The 7,729-nt window shown below is 39.2% G+C and overlaps 1 long non-coding RNA gene across 1 annotated transcript; it reads left to right on the plus strand.

Moving 5' to 3' along the window:
- Positions 1 to 2,937: 2,937 nt before the first annotated feature.
- LOC140701897 (uncharacterized) lies at positions 2,938 to 6,163 on the plus strand. The gene is made up of 3 exons (XR_012080893.2): positions 2,938 to 3,049; positions 4,710 to 4,829; positions 5,941 to 6,163. It is a non-coding gene; the product is annotated as an uncharacterized LOC140701897 (long non-coding RNA).
- Positions 6,164 to 7,729: the final 1,566 nt, after the last annotated feature.

The following is a 7,729-nucleotide window of genomic DNA, read 5'->3' on the forward strand; positions in this document are numbered from 1 at the left end:
TAACGTCTGAGATCCACCTGGCTCCCTTGCTGGGAGTTTTTAAGAGTAAACTGAAGACCTGGCTCTTCAGGCAGGCCTTCCCTCCTGCCATTACTGTACTTAATTTTTCCTCTGGTTTTTGGCTTGTTTTAGATTTTTTTTTTCAATTGAGGATTTTAATTTTATTGCCTTCTTTGGACTGTAAACCACCCAGAGTAGATTCGTCTAGATGGGTGGTATAAAAGCTAAATAAATAAATAAATAAATAAATAAATAAATAAATAATAAATAAATAAATAAATAAATAAGTAAATAAATAAGTACGTACGTACGTACGTACGTACGTACATACATACATACATACATACATACATACATACATACATTTGGAGCAATGTATTTAATTCTGAAAGTTGGGATTCTAGATATTTGTTCATATTATTATTTGATGGACACATCTTAATTTGCCCACATAATATCACCAGATAATCAGGATCCACAATCAATACTTGCTGGTCTTCATTCACTCTGATCACTCTTTATTACAGTGTACTCAGTGGCTTCACAAAAATGACACCAGTTATGGCACCCACACAGTTAAATTTTAGTAGAGATAATCTAATCAAGGACCAAAACTCCATTACTTGAGGTATATGAGTAGCAGTACATGATGCCTCTTCCTGAACTTCATGAAACATCAAAGGCATTAACCACCCCTGCAGAGGAAGGTACTTAGCAGGTGGCATCTCCCATCAGTAAGAGATGTTTGATTCCCTTCCATCCTCCCATTTGACTTCCCACTTAACTGAATGGAATTTCTTCTACAGCTTGTAATTACTTGATGATATGTGGGAAGAAACCAAGACATAAATATCCATGCTTACGTGTCACATATAAGAGTGAAAGAAAAGAAAGAGGGAAAAGAAAGGTGAGAAACATATCAGCAAAAAATGTGAGAAGGCTTTCTCTGTCATAATAATAACCCCGTAAGTGGACATTCCAAGCAGAGGAAGTAAGGTTACCTTCCTGCTCCATCAGCAAGTGAAGACATTTATTGAAGCTGTTCTTGTTATATCATTGATTGCTAGTTTTAAGCCTTAATGTTCTTGTTTCTGGTGCTGCTTTTAGTCTGGAAATTGTACTTAGGTGATGGGTTATAACTTGTGCTTAATGATGGTGTAAAATTTCATAGAATTATATATATCAGTAACTTCTGAGGACCAGTCTCAGGGGAAAAAATCTAATTAGAAGAGTTTATTAAATTACTTGCCTTCCATTTAACTTGTGACATCAAACTTTCAAATTCTGTCTTTCAGGCCATGCACATGCCAGTTAAGCCTGGTTGCATTTCAACCTGCTTTTTCTTTATGAGGGTATTTTGCTCCTCTAGGAAGTCAGCTTCCTCTAGAGTTGACAACATCTATTTCTGCATTTCCATGTGAGAAAGAATAAAAATCTGAGAATCTAACTACTTGAATGTTATGTGCTGTCAAGGAATATGTGATTTAGAGTGATCTTGAGAGGGTTGTCAAGGTATGTGAGATATGTGAGATATTTAAGGAGTGTCACTGTCCTGTGAGTGTTCATTTCCAAGCAAGGATCCAGATCTAGGTTGTCTGAATCCTCATTTGACACTCCGTCAGGTGACCTCCTTGGTAGACAGTGAGAATACTGTAGACTTAATAGATCTTGACTTCAGCAAAGCTTTGGCCCAATTATCTATGATATTCTGATTAGCAAGCTAACTAGATGTGGACTTGGATAGTACAATTAAGTGGATACACATTTGGGATTCTTGGCTCAGTAATACTAAATGTAAGAAGGATCTTGGAATTATTGTATAACATAAGCTGAATATAAGCCAACAATGCAATGTGGCTGCAGAATAAAACAAATGCTATTTGAGGCTGCATTAACAGAAGTACAATCTCCAGGGGACAGACACTCAAAATGAGTGTTGGGAGAGTGAGAACAGACAGATGAAAGCATTTCTTTACCCAGTGTGTTGTTAGTTTGTGGAACTCCTTGCCACAGGATGTAGTGATGGCATCTGGCTTAGATGCCTTTGAAAGGGGATTGGACAGATTTTTGGAGGAAAAGTCCATTGCAGGTTACAAGCCATGATGGGTGTGTGTAATCTCCAGGCTTAAAAGGAAGGTACTTCAAAATGCCAGATGCAGGGAGTGTGGTATCGGGAGACAGGTTTCTCGTTGTCTCTTGTGCTCACAGAGGCACCAGGTGGGGTCGCTGTGAGATACAGGAAGCTGGAGTAGATGGGCCGTTGGCCTGATCCATCAGGGCTCTTCTTATGTCTAAATCATGTGAAATATTAGTCCCCCTCTAATTGACATTGATTAGGTCTCATCTTGACTACATTGCCCAGTTTTGAACAGCGCACTTCAAGAAGGATCCAGAAAAACTGGAAGAAGTTCAGAGGAGGGCAACAAAGATAAGCAGAGGAGAGTAAACAAAGCCTTTTGAGGAAAGACTGAGAGAACTGGGGATGTTTAGCCTTGAGAAAAGAAGCTTGAGGGGAGATATGATAGCATTCCTCAAATATCACAAAGATTGTTATACAGAGGAGGGGCAGGATCTGTTCTCTATCAATCCATGTAATAATGGACTCAAGTTACAAGAAACCAGATTTCAGATGAATATCAGGAAAAACTTCCTAACTATTAGAGCAACACAACAATGGAACCAATTACCTTAGGAGGTGGCGAATACTCCAGTGCTGGAGTATTAGACAGCCATCTGTCAGATCAGCTTTGATTTGGATTCCTGCATTGAGCAGGGGGTTGAACTTGATGGTCTTATGAAGCCCCTTTCAACTCCATAATTCTATGATCTGTGATCGATGATCTACACCTCGCTGGAACATGACATTGGGAGTTTGGAGCAAAACTCTTACAGTGGTGCCTGTATATTTTGATTTATATAGATTTAGAGCTCTTTAGACTTTTTATCTGAAGGATTCTCTTTTGCTTTTCTAAAAGATCTTTCAGCATGAAAACTCAGATCAAGAAGAACTTGGCCGTTGGCTTCCCATTGATGCTGTTCATAGCAGGAGGTAAGTCTACAAAGAAGCAGGGAGCTTATTGGAAGATGCTGCCTGAGATTCCAGTTCAAGTGAAAAGTCCAAAGTATGTGGGAAAGCACAAGGATCATGTCGGAGCCAAGGAGAACAGAGATGGGATTGGAATGGCGGGTTTGCTCTGGTAATGGAAGCTTTGACATGCCAACTCAGAGCAATGATTTGAAAGTTACACTTTGGCTTTTCAAACAAAACTGCAGCCATTAAATATTTTCAGCAAATAACAGGGAGACCTAAATTGGATCAATTAGCAGGTGCCAAATGACAAAAGTGTCTTAATTATAGTGTTCCATGCAGTTCTTGTGGGCAGATGGTGTTTTCATATATTCTTTTGCAAATTCCTAGGGACAAAGGTGAGAGGGGGCCCATGTCAAAGTATGGACAAAATAGTTACAAATAAGTATTTCTTTGTAATTATAATTTTTTCATTAACAAAGGAAACTACACATTACTGTTGCAATTTAACAAGAGATAACGGCCATTCCTACATTGTACCTGCAATGTTTTAGTTCCTTTTGTAGTTACGGGAGGATGGTCTCACTAAATGGTATTGGAGACATATCCAAAGGTCCTCCTGTATTGTGGATGTTGGGGAGGCTGTGAGGAGGATAGGAAGAAAGCCAGCTTTGTATCACAGGCCAGTGATATGGATTTTATTCTGAAGTAAGTAGAAAAGAAATCTGGACTATATTCAGGTAAGGGAAGAGTGAAAATTGGTAGCAGAAACATCAGGAATTTAAGATATGCAGATGATACCATCTTACTGGCAGAAAGCAGCAATGACTAGAAAGGATTTTTTAGCAAAAGTGAAAGAAAAATATCCCAAAGTAGGACTGAGGTTGAATGTCAAGAAGACAAAAATCATGACTACAGAAGAGCTACACAACTTTTAATGTTGACAATGGAGCAATTGGAATAGTTAGAAATAGTGTCTATCTTGGTTCACTCATCAATCCCAATGGAGAGTGCTGCCAAGATGTCAGAAGGCAACGGAGACTAGGAAGGGCAACAATCCAGAAACTAGATTGGATTTCCCCAAGCCAGTTTGCTAAAGGGCACTTTTCTGGAGGACCCACTTTGGGGTTATATAACTTGGATGTCTGAACCCTAATCTTCACCAAGCTTGGAGGGATTGTAGTGGGGAGTCATTAGAAGCTTGCCTGTAATGTTGGTGTCTCTAGGTGCCTTGGGGGGGGTGACTTTCTGGGGGGGCTCCCTTTGGGTTTAGAATTTGAATGTCCAAAACTCAAACTTCACCAAACCTACAAGATTTGTAGAGGGGATTCAGGGAAGCTTCTCTGTGAATTTGGTGTCTTTAGGTGGTTGGGGACCATTTTATAGGGTTTTAAATTCAAAAATGAATTGACAAATCAATTTGTCAAATCAATTTGTCCATTCATCAGAAAAAAATCGTAAATTCATAATTTGTCAATCTTGACAAATTACAAATCAAAATGAATTACCATTTTTCTGATTTGTGCCCGTCTCTACTTTTCACAAGATTGTTCTGTATGTGTCATGTGTGATAATCCTTCCATTTTGACTCCATGATTTTTTTTATTTTGTCCTCTGCTCTCTTTCCTTCCTTTTCCTTTCCTTTCCTATCCTATATTTTCCTCCCTCCCTCCCTTCACAGCAAATGCCATCTGGTGTAACAGTTGCAAAAAGCCCATTCCTTCAGGGAGCTGTCCAGAAACACAAGAAATCTGTTGGGCAGGGGAAGGAGCTGGCTGCTACACAGAGAATCTCTACATTGGTAAGGGCACATGGCTTCATTCTTTCATTGAACATGTCATTATTCTAAAACCATTTGACTGATTCTGAAAGATTAGCCAAAGCTGGTTCTAAAGATTTAGCCAAAGCTCTTCATGCCCGAGAACCAGGATGGGGGACGTACAGTACCCCACATATTGCCGGCTGCAATGTGCATCCTAGTGGTCTTGCTGATGTGGAATTTAGGTAGGTGCAGTCAAGAAAATGAACTACTTCTGGCTCTATTTCTTCATCCCCCACCATGGACAGCACTTGCTACAGCTGATGAGTGTTGCTATTTGACGATGACTACAGAGGAACACAATTCCTCTATTGATGTTACCGTCATAGTAAATAATTACCGTTATAGTTCTAAAGCCAGCCCCCCCCTCCCCAAACCAAAGTAATTAGTTAACATTAGTTGTACTGAAAAGACAACAGTATGGCATGGAATCTCTACATAACACGAAATGTAGACAACTGTAAAAAACCAAACAAGATAGAATATTTCAGTTACATGAAAATGCAGATTGTCATAACTGATTATTCAAGGTAAAGGAAGTAGAAGAAGGGAAAGGTGAAGAGAAGGAGGAGGAAGAGATAATGATTAGGAAGCCACCCATCATAATGATGAGGGAAGCGTGCCACAAATATTTGTGTGAGGGCCACCACAGCATCTTCCCACTTTAGATTTAAAACAACAGACCTAGTTTTTTATGGGGAAATGTAGTGGCTTCTGTATTGCTGCTCTGGGAAGGAGTACATACCCACAGCTATGTGTCCATGTTATTTTTAAAGCATTTTAAAGAACATTTCTAAATATTATCTTTTAATGTTAGGTATATTTCTCTCCTGGCTGATGAAACAAAATAACTTTTTAATGTTAACATGTTAATTTGAACAGGACATTTGCAAACCCTGGCATAGAGGCTATATTAATTAATTAATCAATGTGGCACTTTTCTTGGATATCACATGAAAAATCAAAAGTTGAGATCTCAAGGTATCAAGATGTTTGGTATACAGTAGTTAGTTGAATAGAGGGGACCAACCAGTTTGACAATATATGTGATCTGTGATACCAGTTCTTTGCTTGTTCTTTTTTCTACTTCCAGGACATACAAGGATTAAATCTGCTGTTGGTTGTTTCCAGGGGTGCAGTAATGGGAAAACTGAGTATGGTGCCATGTGGAATGAGTTAGTTTGCTGTTTTACAGACTATTGCAATGCCTAACTTTGACTGAGGAGGACCCAGGAGTTTGGAATACTCACAGTCGGATCTTGTCAAATTGAAGCTAATGATGCAGCCAACATAAAGAGAATAAAAAGAAGCTACATTATTTCTGCCTTTTCCTACTATCACAGAGTACATAGCAATCTGATACCACTAACAGCCACAGCTCCATCCTATGGAATCCTGGGATTTTTCATTTGGTGAAGGACTTAGAATTCCATGCCAGAGAGTCTTACTGCACCTCAGACCCATAACTAGCCATTTAGGACTCTGAGCAAGCAAAAAACAAAATCTGCCCCAAGACAAGTCACTCACTTGATATGATGATGGGGGCAGTCCTTCATATTAAAAGGCTTAAAAAACTAGTTTTAAAAGGCCTGTCCTAGTTTACAGAATTTTTTTCAGTTAAATTCCAGGGGTATAAACAGGATTTATTATCAAGATCCTAGCTCATGGAGGTTTGAATATAACCTCTTCAGTTTTGTTTTGTCACTTTTTCCATTCATCTATTTATTTTTGGCCCTTCCCCTAGGTTTCAGAGGGTAGAAATTAAACAGATGCTGTTTATGGCCAGGGACAAGTGATTGTTACACCTTGGTTTTTATAAAACTTTTCAGAATTCCCAAAATTTGAATACAAGTAAAATTCACGGATTGGCAAATCCCAATTTGTGACAGGGACAAACTGAGATATTATGCTGCCTGAGATGAAAGAAAGGATGGCCCTTCCCGCTCCATGTACAAAATGACACTTTTGTTGACATTGGTGAAGAGACAGTAGCTTCTATTGAACTTAATGCCCATAGGGCAGCTAAGGAAGTGCAGGAAGAGGTCATCTGGCACACACAGCTTTGTCTTCCTATATTTCATTACCCCTTCCTTCCTTCCTTCCTTCCTTCCCTCCCTCCCTCCCTCCCTCCCTCCCAGTATGTACTGATGTACTGCATGATGTTAATTCAAGCTCTGATTGGCACCATCAACATTGTCCCACATCATCTCATAGCTTTTGACCTTGTGATCAGCAACCTTTCTTCAGATTCAGGCTTTCTTTATGTATTCTTCTCATGAACAGGTGGGATATGATTAATTGGTGGGAGGGGGATGTTTTGTGAGGTGCCTACCAAACACTCCCAGCTTTTGACCTCATCATCTCAGAATATCTTAGTTTAAGGGAAGCACTATATCCTATATACTTCTTTGTTTACCACATCATACATATCTTTTCCAATTTTCTAAAAGTCATATTGGCAGTAGAAGCATGTCTTCAGATAGTTTAGCATATTTTTATAAGGTACTCTTGACAGAGTGAAGTGGTTATGAGAAGGAGTTGTTTTAAAAAGCACATTCCATTCCACAGTTGTTACAAAAAAAAACCCATACAAAAATGATGCTTCAAAAGCAGTGAAAGCTACAATGTGTGTATGTATTATAAGCTACAGCACTACGCCACCAAGTGTTTTAACCAGTGATTTTTCATGAAGTGATTTTAAGTTATGAAAAAATACACTGCTTGCCTACCCTCATAACTAGTGTGAGCTCTGCTGGTTGCCTCTGGGGCCAGATAGGAATTTATGACCCATTTGCTGATTGGCAGTTGTGAGCAGGGATTTTTCGCCTGTCCCACACTGGTATAGGCTTTGGTGTCATTTTTAAGGGTGTGGTTGTTTATGG

Source organism: Pogona vitticeps, chromosome 8, assembly GCF_051106095.1.
Source record: "Pogona vitticeps strain Pit_001003342236 chromosome 8, PviZW2.1, whole genome shotgun sequence".
NCBI lineage: Eukaryota > Metazoa > Chordata > Lepidosauria > Squamata > Agamidae > Pogona > Pogona vitticeps.